This window comes from Megascapheus bottae, chromosome 9, assembly GCF_031878675.1.
Source record: "Megascapheus bottae isolate mThoBot1 chromosome 9, mThoBot2.hap1, whole genome shotgun sequence".
Lineage (NCBI taxonomy): Eukaryota > Metazoa > Chordata > Mammalia > Rodentia > Geomyidae > Megascapheus > Megascapheus bottae.
The window spans coordinates 66,844,415-66,857,160 of record NC_143517.1 but is presented as its reverse complement, the minus strand read 5'-3'; the positions used below and the strand labels follow the sequence as shown (position 1 = coordinate 66,857,160).

At 48.3% G+C, this 12,746-nt stretch overlaps 1 protein-coding gene across 2 annotated transcripts in view; it reads left to right on the top strand.

Moving 5' to 3' along the window:
• Positions 1 to 1,909: 1,909 nt before the first annotated feature.
• Positions 1,910 to 12,746, top strand: part of Ptk2 (protein tyrosine kinase 2) — a 217,360-nt gene continuing 206,523 nt past the window's right edge. The window contains exon 1 of one of the 2 annotated variants that reach the window (XM_090339474.1): positions 1,910 to 1,990. The gene's annotated coding sequence lies outside the window, so the exon portion shown is untranslated. The remainder of the gene's footprint in view (positions 1,991 to 12,746) is intronic. The other variant, XM_090339469.1, reaches the window with a different exon arrangement.

Sequence of the window (12,746 nt, the reverse complement as noted above, 5' to 3'; positions counted from 1 at the left end):
CTTCTTTTTATTTTTGCCAGTCCTGAGGCTTGCACTCAGGGCCTGAGCACTATCCTTGGGTTTTCTCAAGGCTAGAGCTCTACCACTTGAGAAACCACACCACTTTTGGCTTTTTCTATGTATGTGGTACGAAGGAATCAAATCCCGATCTTTGTGCATACTAGGCAAGCACTCTACCAAACTCCCGGCACTGCTTTAGTTGTTTTATTAGAGTCTGGCTTTTTGCTTAAGGCTGGTCTCAGACCCCAATTCTCCGACCTGCAGGGGTTCATTTGTTAAGATGGGGACCTTGCTAACTTTCTGCCTGGACTGGCCTTGAACCCTGATCCTCTTGATCTCCTCCTTCTAAGTAGCCAAGCTGGGTTTGTAACTTGAAGGCATGATTCAGAAAGTTCTGGGGAGATGCAGTTTGTCCTCAGTCCCTCCCTAGCTCTCCTTCCTTCCTGGCCACCATGTGATCAATTCTGGTCCTCTGTACCTCTCCACAAAGGTGTTCTTTCTCCTCGCTGTGGCTAAGAAACACAAAGCCAGCCCACCATGGATCCGAACCTCTGAAATTTTCCTCCTTCAAGTTGATTCTCACAAGTCTTTGTCAAGGGGAAAAAAAAAGTTCAACTAACCAGATACCACCATCTTCGAAGAACTGGTGGCCCTTTTCAGGCCAGCATGCTGCGACTTCTCCCTCAGAGATGACTTCACTGCAATCCCTTTTGTGCCTCCCTGCCCCCATCTCTCCAACTCTTCTTATACTTTTCATATCTCTCTCACTCCACACCACCCAAAGCTTCATTCACTCACTCCACAGATATTTATTGTGTGCTGGGGACGCTTTTGGCGGAGGGGACAATCAGGAGGAAAACAAGAACGTAGTGTTGGACTGGGGGTGAACAACAGGAGCTTTGGAGAACAGGCAGAGGAAGAGGGTGGGGAGCGTGTGTGAGAGGTGGCAGAGGAGTTGTCTCTCCTATTACAAAGAATGTTGGGCTGACATCAGTGAGGAGGTGTTTAAGAGGCCTACAGACCTGAAGGAGCCCAGGGCAAAGTCTCTGAAACGAGGCACAATCCCTTACAATGTTAAGGGGACCGGATACAACAAAATGTAACAGAATACAACAAACCCGCCCCCACCGCCATCCACCTGCATACAGAACAGCGCAAAAGCAAGTCCAGCGGCACAGAGGCTTCGGAGGGCTCCCGAGGACGTCCAGGCCGCTCCTCCGCGGCGGGGAGGTTCACGGTGACAGCGGACACGTGGAAGTCGCCGTGATTCTGGGGTGGTTTCCCACCGCAAGGATGCCAGTGACTCTCTCCGCCGGCTCCCCGCCGCCTCCAGGGCCCGCCCGGCGTCGGGGGCGCCCCGTCCAGGCCTCCGCTCCCACCCGGGCTCAACTACCGGGGTGTCCACTCCTAGGACCCTTCCAGAGCCTCTTCCACGGTCGACTCCTGGCACGGCCCGGCGCTGGCCACGATGCCGTCGGAAGCGTCCCGGGCCTCAGCTTCCTCCTCTGCAAACAGGGCCCAGGAACCATGCCTGGGGGCGGTGGCGTCTGGGGAAGCCCGGGAACGCGGGAGTCGCCGCTCTCCCGCAGACCCGCGGGAGAGGGCTGCGCTTAGGACCTCGTAGGAGCCGGGCACAGGTCGTGGCCCGCAGCTCGCCCGACCCGCCCGGACTCCCGGAGCGCGGCAGCCGCGGCTGGGCACGCTCGGGTATCAGTGCGCACGCGCGGAGCCCGGGGGCGGGGTCGGCGTTCCTCGGACAGAGGCGCGCGCTCGCCGCCTCCGCCACCGCGCACGCGCAGACCCACGCCGACTCAGCACGGCCGGAGGGCGCGAGCCCGCCGCTGCCGCCGCCGCCGTCCGTCGCCGCCGCCGCCGCCGCCGCCGCCGGGACCGCCGCGCGCCAGGCGTGCGCGTGGGAGGGAGCGTGTCCGTCGCCGCCGCCGCCCCGCCGCTCTGCCTGCCTCCGCTCGGAGCTCCCACCCGCGGCCCGGTGAGTGCGGGGCGCCGGCCGGGCGGCTCCTGTGGAGCGGGGAGGGCCGCGGCCGGAGGGCGGAGGGTGGAGTGGGGCTGGACCCGCCGGCGAACGGCGGCCGAGGCGGCCCCGCCCGCCTGGGGAAGAGGAGAGGCCGGGGCTCGGACGGGGAGGAGGAGGAGGAGGAGGAGGAGGAGGCCGGGGACGTGAGGAGGCCCGCGAGGCCGGGGCGCGGGGAGTCCGGGGGCGCCGGCCGGGCCGGGGGTCGCCGGGAAGGCGGCCGGCTTAGGATGTGAGGTAGCCGGGCGTCCTCGCGGGCGTCCGGGGAGGCCCGGAGCGCGGGGGACGGCGGGCCGGGGCTGCGGGGGTCGGAGCGCGAGGAGCCGGGGGAGCCGGGGGAGCCCGCGGAGCCCGCGGAGCCGGCGCCGGCCTCCGCCGGAGCGGACCGAACGCCTGAAAAACAAAAGGGGAGGAAGCGGGAAATCCGCGGGGACGTCCGCGCCCGGCCCCGCGCCCCGAGCCGACGTGGGGGAGCCCCGGGCTTTCCTGGGCGGCCGCCCGAGTCTCCGCGTCCCCGGGCCGCCCAAGTTTCCTCCGGCCTCCGCCCCCACCCAACTCCGCCGCGCCCGGAGGTCGAGGCCCGCGGCGCTGGCGCTCGGCCGGGGTCGGCCGGGCTCCTTGTGCAGCACCCCTTGCTTAGACGCGGGGGTGCGCGCCCGTGGTTTGGCCAGATTGGGTACAGAAACGTGCCGAGGGCAAAGTTTGTAGACATAGTCCTTTCTTTCTCTCCTTCGGAAGCCGGTTCAGCGGCGTCTCGTGCTTGGATAGTTAGTCCGCGGCTGGGCTGTGGCCGTGAACAGTGCAGTGGTAGTTACGGAAACGGATTGGAAGTGCCTTCAAGCCGAAAGCAGTTGCAAGAGTTTGGGGATGTTTGTGGAAGACTCGTCGTAAGAGTGCGGATGCTCGTCATCGTAACAGGCCATGAGTATGTTTGAAGAGAAATAACCTTAGCATTTCGGTTGTAAAGGGCAATGAAATAGCCTTCTTGGGGAAAGAGTGGAGGACTCCGATCAGCCATGGCATCGTCACATGAAACCTGTGAACACACCTGGGACCAAATGTGTGGATGTGGTGTTTTCAAGACACACATACATACATATATATATATGTAAATTAGCGTTCAGCTTATTTTTGTTAAGGTATAGTATAGATAATATTTTCATCTATTGCACTATTGAGTTACCTTAACAAATAAAACCCTGTGATATTTAAGCAGGAAACTTTTTTGGGGGGTTCCCTCCCCAACTCCCCAACAGGAAGCTTTTAAGGACTTTTGTGTTCCTGTGTCTTTATGAGTGTGTTTGTTTTATATTTGTGACTGTCCTTGGTGGGATAAAACCCAGCAGAACCTGCTGTAATCCACCACCCTCCAATACTTACTTTTCAATGTTGCTTAAACGGACATTGGAATCGAAAATTACATTTTCTTTTAAAATAATTTATTCTGGGTCACAGTCATAATCCAACATAGTATGAATGCAGGCAGGCAAAGATGGTTTATGCCCGAAAGGAACCAGCAATCAGGTTAGGCTTCATTGTAGTACACCCCATGCAAAGGTGATGGAAGCAAGTTCTCCCTTGACTTAGAGTATGGTTTCCTTGGCTAAGAATTCTCGGGCCCACTCCTAGAACTAAAAGGACAGACAGTCTTTCTGGAGGCTGAAATCCCATGAAAGAATGAGTAAGAACTGTTATAAGTTCCACAGCTGCAGAGATGAAGGGTAGGAAAATGGAAAGTCAGGAAACAACTGAGGACCATTCCAATGTTTTCAACTGAGGTAGTTTCTTTCCTTTTTGCTAGTCCTAGGGCTTGAGCTCAGGGCCTGGGCACTGCCCCCAAGCTTCTTTTTGCTCAAGGCTAGTGCTCTACTGCTTGTGCCACAGCGCCACTTTTGGCTTTTTCTGTATATGTGGTACCAAGGAATCGAACCCAGCACTCTACCCCTAGGCCATGCTGCTCGTATCTTCAACCAAGGTATTTTCTATAAACCTTATCCAGTTGTTGGAAATTTCATAGCTTAATTCTCCCGGCCTAGCCCTAGTCTTTACTAAGTTTTTGAGCTGGTCAAGTAACTTTTCTCTCTACGAAGTTGGAGAAAAGAAGTAGCTGCATTGTTAAAGCAGTCTCTTTTTTAAAAATGTTGATTGACTCAGAAAAAAACTATTTTATAGTAAAAATAAAGTATTTTAAAAATTATTTAAGTAGTTGTTCAAAGAGGTTACCATTCAACATATTAATTTCTAAGTATTTAGAAATATTTTAATTTTTTCTTCTTTTTTATTTATTTTTTTGATAGTTTATTGGAAGTAAGAGTCTCATGGACTTTCCTGCCTGGACTAGCTTCGAAGCAACGTTTTTCAGTCTCATCCTCTTAAGTAGCTAGGATTATAAGCATGAGCCACTGGTACATGGCTATAATTTTCTTTTTTTTTTGCCAGTCCTGGGCTTGAGCTCAGGGCCTGAGCACTGTCCTTGGACTTTCTCAAGGCTAGAGCTCTACCACTTGAGCCTCAACACCACTTCCGGCTTTTTTCTATATGTGGTACCGAGGAATTGAACCCGGGTCTTCATGCATGCTAGGCAAGCACTTTAACCACTAGGCCAAACTCCCAGCCGATGGCTATAATTTTCAAGTGCACAAAATGACCTGCCTGCCTGCCTGCCTGCCTGCCTTCCTTCCTTCCTTCCTTCCTTCCTTCCTTCCTTCCTTCCTTCCTTCCTTCCTTCCTTCCTTCCTTCCTTCCCTCTCTCTCCCTCCCTCTCTCCCTCCCTCTCTCCCTCCCTCTCTCCCTCTCTCTCTCCCTCCCTCCCTCTCTCTCTCCCTCCCTCCCTCCCTCCCTCCCTCCCTCTCTCCCTCTCTCCCTCTCTCCCTCCCTCCCTCCCTCCCTCCCTCCCTCCCTCCCTCCCTCTCTCCCTCTCTCCCTCTCTCCCTCTCTCCCTCCCCCCCTCCCTCCTTCCTTCTCTTTATGAGTTTTGGGGCTTGGACTCTGGGACTGGGTGCTGCCCCTGAGCTTTTCAGTTCAAGGCTAGTGTTCTACAACATTGAGCCATAGTTCCATTTCCAGTTTTCTGGTGGGTAATTGGAGATGAGAGTCTCACGGCCTTTTATTCTTTGAACTGAGAGCCTCAAATCTCAGCCTCTTGAGTCACTAGTATTACAGGTGTTAGCCATTGGCACCTGGCCACAAAATAATTTTCAAATGAACAGTTAAGTAGCATAAAAATAATTTTGAATGTGAGTGCTGGTGGTTCATGTCTGTAATCCTAGCTATTTGGGAGACTAAGATTAGGTGGATTGAAGTTAAAGCCAAGCATACATAGAGGACCCCCTTCTCAAGCAAGAGCTGGGTACAGTGTTAGGCCAGCTACATCAGAATATGTAGATCATAGTCCAAACACAAGCTCAGGAAAAATGGGAGACCCTATCTCAAAAATAACTAGTGCAAAAAAACCCGGAAGTGTTTCTCAGTGGTAAATTTTATTAGACTAGCAAGTGTGAGGCTCTGAGTTCAAGCTCCAGTACCATTAAAAAAGAAAAAATACATTGAAAATTCTGCCTGCCACCCCCCCCCCCCCCCCCCCCCGCTTTTTTTTTGCCTGTCCTGGGGTTTGAATTCAGGGCCTGAGCCCTGTGCTTGGGCTTTCCTCAAGGCTAGAGCTCTTGAGCCACAGCACCACTTCTGGCTTTTCTATGTATATAGAATGAACCCAGGTCTTTGTTCATTCTAGGTAAGCACTTTACTACTAGGCCAAACTCCTGGCCCTTCACTGTCTTTTATTGTGATGCAAATATTTGATTTAGAAAGATGTTGCTATCTCAGGATTTTATGGAAAAAATGTCCTTGTATTTTATGATGTAATTTTGGTAAAGTATGATATAATGTGAACAGTTTTCAGTTTTGAAATGGAATGCTTTCACTTTAGACCAATCTCTAGATAATTTCTTAAGTTTCAATAACATTAAAAATCCTTTTGTTTCTATATTTGTGAAATGAATTTTTTTTTTTCCTGGTAAAAATTTGAGAAAAAAATCTTTCTCTACCACTTGAGCCATAGCTATTTAGTGAGCTATCTCATGGGCTTTCCTGTCCGGGCTGGCTTTGAACCCCTGATCCTCAGATCTCAGCCTCCTGAGTAATAAACTTTTATTTTTTGTTTTTTTAGAGTGCTGCTATTTTCTTTCCTCCTCTTTTCTCCCCCTTTTCTTTCCCGTCCCTCTCTTCCTCCACATAGGGTCTCACTGAATCTCATTTACGCTGACCTGTATCCCTGATTTTCCTGCCTCTCCCTTCTGAAAGCTGGAATTACAAATGTTTGTTAAATAGCTGCCCAAGGGGCCGTGAGTTTGGCATAGTGGTAGAGTGCTTGCCTAGCGTGTACAAAGACCGGGTTCAGTTAATTCCTCAGTACCACATATATAGAAAAAGCCAGAAGTGGTGTGTGGCTCAAGTGGTAGAGCTCTGGCCTTGAGAAAGGCCAAGGCCAGTGCTCAGGCCCTGAGCTCAAGCCAGAACTGCCAAAAAAAAAAAAAAAAAAAAAGTTTGTTCAAAAGCTCAGATTTTTTTTTTTGCCAATCCTTGGCCTCGAACTTGGGGCCTGGATACTGTCCAGCTTCACTCAAGGCTAGTGCTTACCACTCCCAGCTCCTAAGCTCAGAATTGTTTTTTTTGTTTTTTTTTTTTGATGGGTCATGGGGCTTGAACTCTGGGCCTGGGCATTGTCCCTGAGCTCTTCAACTTAAGGCCACTGCCCTACCCCTGGGCCACATTCCTACTTCCAGTTTTCTAGAAGTTAATAGGAGATGAGTCTCACATTCTTTAGTGCCTGGGCTGGCTTTGAACCTCGATCTTCAGATCTCAGACTCCTGAGTAGATAGACGTGAGCCACTGCACCCTGCAAAACTCAGGATTTTTTTTTTTTTTTGCCAGTCCTGGGCTTGAGCTCAGGGCCTGAGCACTGTCCTTGGACTTTCTTTTTTTGGCCCCCTTCTCTTTCTGGCCCCGCTCGCTCCGGCCCGGCTAGGCTCCCCCTCCAGCTCAGGCCCCGCTCGCTCCGGCCTGGCTAGGCTCCCCCTCTAGCTCAGGCCCCGCTCGCTCCGGCCCCGCTCGCTCCGGCCTCGCTGGCTCCGGCTCGGCTCGCTCCGGCCACCACTCGGTTGGGCTCTGTTCACTTCAGCTCAGCTCGCTTCTTTCGCTCTCTGTCGCCGACGCAGTCTTGTCTCTGCCACTTTTCCGGTTTGGTTGTGTCTCGTCTCTGCCACTTCCGGCTTGATTGTGTATGTGGGATACCGAGGAATCGAACCCGGGTTTTTGTGCATGCTAGTCAAGCACTTTAACCGCTAGGCCAAACTCCCGGGCCCTGTCCTTGGACTTTCTCAAGGCTAGAGCTCTACCACTTGAGCCTCAGCACCACTTCCAGCTTTTTTCTATATATGTGGGACCGAGGAATCGACCCCGGGTCTTCATGCATGCTAAGCAAGCACTTTAACCACTAGGCCAAACTCCTGGCCCCGGTTTATACTCTTTTAGGGCTTAGAATGGAAATACCAATGGAAAAACCAATCTTTCAAGGGTGCCCAGAAATGATTATACAAAATTTGGAGGACCTCTCCTTAGATTTCTTTCCCTCTGTACTGGTATAAAAAAATGAAAGTTGAAAATTTGTAGTATTAGCAAATGCCTTTGTATAAAGATAATTTCTATGGTTGTTCATCTCTTTGGGCTCCTGATTTTCCTTGAATTCTGGCCTTGTTTCCTTGTTTGTCACTTTCATTTTCTGTTATTTTTTTTCACCCCCCCCCCCCCGTCCCCCCCAATGTGGGGTTTGAACTTGGCCTGCTGCTGTTTCTAAGCTTTTCTGCTCAAGGCTAGTGTTCTACCACTTGAGCTACAGCTTTACTTTTGGCTTTTTGGAGGCTAATTGGAGATAAGAGTCTCATACACTTTCTGCCCAGGCTGGCTTGAAACTGTGATCCTCAAATCTCATCTTCCTGAATAATTAGGTGTAGAGAGCTGAGCCACCAGTGTCTAGCTTCTCATTGCTTTTTTTTTTTTTTTTGCCAGTCTTGGGGCTTGGACTCAGGGCCTGGGTATTGTCTTTGGGCTTTCCTTGAGGGTAGTTGAGCCACAGCATTACTTCTGGCTTTTTCTGTGTGTGTGGCACCAACGAATTGAACCTAGGGCTTTGTGTATGCTAGGCGAACACTCTACGGCTAGGCCAAGCTTCTGGTCCTGATTTCTTTTATTATTTAAAAAAATCTCAGGAGGAGAGTTGGACATATAACACAGGCTACAGCTAAGGAACCAAGAAAAACTCTGTTCTAGCTAGTTACTGGTGGTTCATGCCAGTAATTTTAGCTACTCAGGAGATCTGAGGATTGCAGTTCAAAGCCAGCCTGGGCATTAACCTCCGTGAGATTCATCTCCACTTAACCACCAGAAAGCTGTAAGTGGTGCTATTGAGATCAGGGACAATGCCTAGGCCCAGAATTCAAGCTCTATGACTGACATTCCAAAAAAAAAATAATAATTTGGTCTTATTTACTAATCTAACTTTGATCTTTTTGTCTAATATAGTAGCTGCTGATTACACATGACTATTTGGCTACTTACATTGAACTTAGTTAAAATTAAATACAATTAAATTGTGTCTGTGTGTGTGTGTGTTGGTCTTGGGATAGAACTCATGACCTAGATGCTGTCTTTGAGCTCCTTTTGTGCAAGGCTATCATTCTACCTCTTGAACCATAGCTCCACTTCTAGCTTTCTTTTGGTAGTTTAGTGTAGATAAGTTTCAGACTTCCTGCTCGAATGAGTTTTGAACTGTGATCTTCAGACCTCAGTCTCCTGAGTAGCTAGGGTTGATAACAGGTGTCAGCCACTAGTGCCAGCCAGTCATGAAAGCTGAGTGAATATGAGCCCCTGAGTTCAACCCCCCCCACCCTGCACCATTATGGCCAAAGTGTAAAGAATGAAAACAAAGCCGGGCGAGGTGGCTCACCTCTATAATCCTAGTTTCTCAGAAGGCTGAGGATTGAGGTTCAAAGCCAGTCCAGGTCTAAAGTCTGTGAGACTCTTATCTCCAATTAACCACTAAAAAACTGGAAGGGGCTTGACTCAGAAGTAGGGCAGTAGCCTTGAGCTGAAGAGCTCAGAGACAGCACCCAGGCCCAGAGTTCAAGCTCCAGGATCACACACACACACAAAAGGAATGGAAACAAAACAACCCAATGAGGCTGTAGGGTGGTAAGGTGGCACTAAGACATGGAAATGGAGTAGCAATTGAAGAATGCAGTGGCTAAGGGTATGGCTTTGGGGGTCAGAATCCATGCTGTATGATCATGAGTCATTTGTTTAAATTCTCAAATCTGAATTTCCATCTCTGAAAAATGTACCAAATAATAGAGTCCTAGACTGTTGAGAATTAAGTGATACCTAGCTTTATTAAATGCTTCACTAAAGATAAGTTGTTAAAAGGAATTGTTTACATGAAGAATGCCAGTTTTCAGAGTAAGGAGTTCTGTGTATCTTGGGCTCCCTCCTTGCTCCCTGAGCTGTTCTGTTCAAGGCTAGGGCTCTACCACTGAGCCACTGATACACTTCTGGTTTTCTGATGGTTAATTGGAGATCTAAGTTTCACAGGCTTTCGTGCTCAGCTCTCAGCCACCTGGGTAGGGAGGATTACAGTTGTGAGCCACCAGTGCCCAGCAGATACTTGTACTTATTTACCACTTTATACCCAGAGCTCTCCCTGGAAGGGCTGAGCATTGTGTGCTAGAAGCCAGAAACTGCCTTTGTGTACCAGAGAAGTATGAGTTTACCAGCCACAATGTTTTGTTAAGCCTGCCTGACCTGTTGGTTAGTACACCTTTCTTAAACACTTGCTCATGGCTGGCACTTTATTATTTGAGCCATGCCACCAACCTAACATCTTGCTGGTTAATAGGAGGAAATGTATAGACTTTTCTGTTTGAGCTGGTCTCCAACCTTATTTCTCCAGGTCTCAATCTCCTGAATAGCTAGCATTACAGGCTTAAGCTGCTGGTAATGGTGGTAGTTTTCTCCTTCCTCTACTCGATTTCCTCTCCTCCCCCTCTCCCTTCTTCTTCCTCACTTTTCTTTGGTCTTCTTTCTTCATCTTACTCCTTTCCTCTTCCTCTTCTCTATAAATCAGGACCTTGAGCTTGGTAGGCAAGGACTCGATTAGTTGAGCCATACGCCCAGACCAAGTTTTTATTTTTAATAACTACCAACTTTATCACTCCCCCCTTTTTGGGGGGGGGTTTGATCTCAGGGTCTGGGCACTGTCACTGAGCTTTTTTGCTCAAGGGTAGCACTCTGTCTCTTGAACCACAGTGTCACTTCTGGCTCTGTTAATATGGTATTGAATTGATCCCAGGGCTTCATGTATGGTAGACAAGCATTCTACCACTAAGCCACATTCTAAGGCGTGTTTTGTTTCATGTAGGGAACCTTTCATTCAAAGGTTAACTTGTGAAAAAGTTTTGATATTTAGTTCCTAAAATGTTAATTCAGTAAATGTATCCAATATTTGGACATTTTTAATTTTTATTGACTGCTTTGATAAACTCATGGTTTATTTTAATGTGTCTAATGATGTCATACAGATGGATTTTTCTGCCATAGAGATGAAAATGTGTTCTGGGGCCAAGAATTTGGCATAGTGTTAGAGTGCTTGCTTTAGCATGCACAGAGACCCGAGTTCGATTCCTTGGTACCACATACATAGAAAAAGTCAGAAGTGGTGATGTGGCTCAAGTGGTAGAGCTCTAGCCTTGAGAAAGCCCAAGGACAATGTTCAGACCCTGAGTTCAAGCCCCAGTACTAGCAAAAAAAAAAAAAAAATGTGTTCTGTGTTTTTGTGGCCTGTGGCCTGCGCACTCTCCTTGAGCTCTTTTTATGCAAGGCTAGTTACTCTATGACTTTGAGTCACAGTGCCACTTCCAGTTTTCTGGTGGTTAACTGGAGATAAAGGTCCATGGACTTTTCTGCCTGGGCTGGCTTTGAATTGGGATCCTCAGATCTCAGCTTCCTGGGTAGCTAAGATTACAGGTGTGAGCCACCAGGGCCTGGCTCTAATAGTTATTATTATTTTTTAGAAGAGTTTCCTATATTTCTTTTCTGTCCGTGGAAACAGTGGTTATTTCCTGGCTGAAACTGAGGTGTTAATGTGCACCATCAGTTCTTGGACTCTCTTCTACCCACTTAAGTGCTTCAGTCCCTCAACTGGCAGCATGTTTTAGCTGAGCTGACTTAAGAGGTTCATGCTGTGCCAGCAGCTGCCTTCCTTGCAGTGGCATTTGTTAATTAAGATGTTTAATTTTGTGTTGTTTTAAGGAAAGAAGACAAAACAAAGGAAGAGCATGTTTAGTTTTGGTTATTTCAAGGTCCTTTGCCTAATGGTATTTTCAGAGTTCTTGTTTGTTTCTCCCCAGAAGTAACAACTTGAAAATTATCAATGTTGAATAATGTTTGAAAATATTTTACACCTCACTTAAAGTCGCAGACATAAGTAATTGAAGGTGTCTGGATGCTGTAGTTTGTGTAGAGAAGCAGGCCTGTTTCACAGAATAAGCATTTTTATCTAAGAAACAGAGGAGTTTCACTTCTGGCACTTTGCTTGAGTGATGTGGCTTTTGGAAAGTTACTTAGTTTCTGTGCTTTTCCTTTAGTGGCTTTATCTATAAAGAGTGCTATCTAGGGATCTCAGCCTTTGAAGTAGCACTTGTAGCTACTTTGTAACAGATTGTATACAAATGGATCATCTGTGTCTTTAATGGAGGTCTCATCTTTTCCACCTATTTATTTGATCAGTTTGGTCATGATGTAGTTCATTCTTACAGCATTTTCAAAATGTAGTTTTGTGTTTGGTCCAATATATGTCCTGGAGGCGTAGACACGAAGGGTAAGGCTAGACAGCTTAATGACAAGTCATAGTGTGTATGACTTGTCACAGCGTGCTCTAGGGACCTGCAGGATAAGTCCCCAGTGATGTTGAGCTCAGGACTCTACAGGCTTATGTTGAAGGTGGAACTGTAGATGCTTTGCAGGCTGCATGAGGCCTATACCATTCCTCCTTTGTTTTCCCTGTCCTCAAAAATCCCTTAAAAACTGTAGAAACATTCTTAGCCCAGGAACCATTCAGAAACTGTCTGTGGACCAGATGTGGTGACTCCTTTGTAGAAATTAGTTAAGTGGGAAAAGGCATGGGTTTGGTCATGTGTAGATAGTACAGTTGGGTTGGATGGAGGAGGGGAGATGAGGTTGATGTTGGGCAGGATTACACTTGGTTTGAACTTTGTCTGAAAACAGTGGAGCAGGAGGACGGTTGGACTAGAGCCACAAGGCTCAGAAAAAAAGGTGATATAGTAATCCACCTGAGGCGGAGGAAATTTGCCATAGTCTAGCTAATAAGGCAGAACAAGCAAACAAAACCCCAATTTCAGAGGTCTGGCTTAACAGTATGGTCTTCTAATTATGTAATTATGTTGTGCAAGCAAATGAAGGCCTTAGTTAAGGACACAGTGTAGAGAATAGAAAGAAGGTAGGGCTCAAGAGGCCAGGGCACTTTTAGGGTGGCTTTCAGTTTTCTCCTTTAGTGAATAGTTAATAAAGTTCATTGGCTCTATGCCCCCTTCCTGGAATATAACTTATCAAACCATTGTTCTAGCTGGATGCGACGTTGCATGCCTGT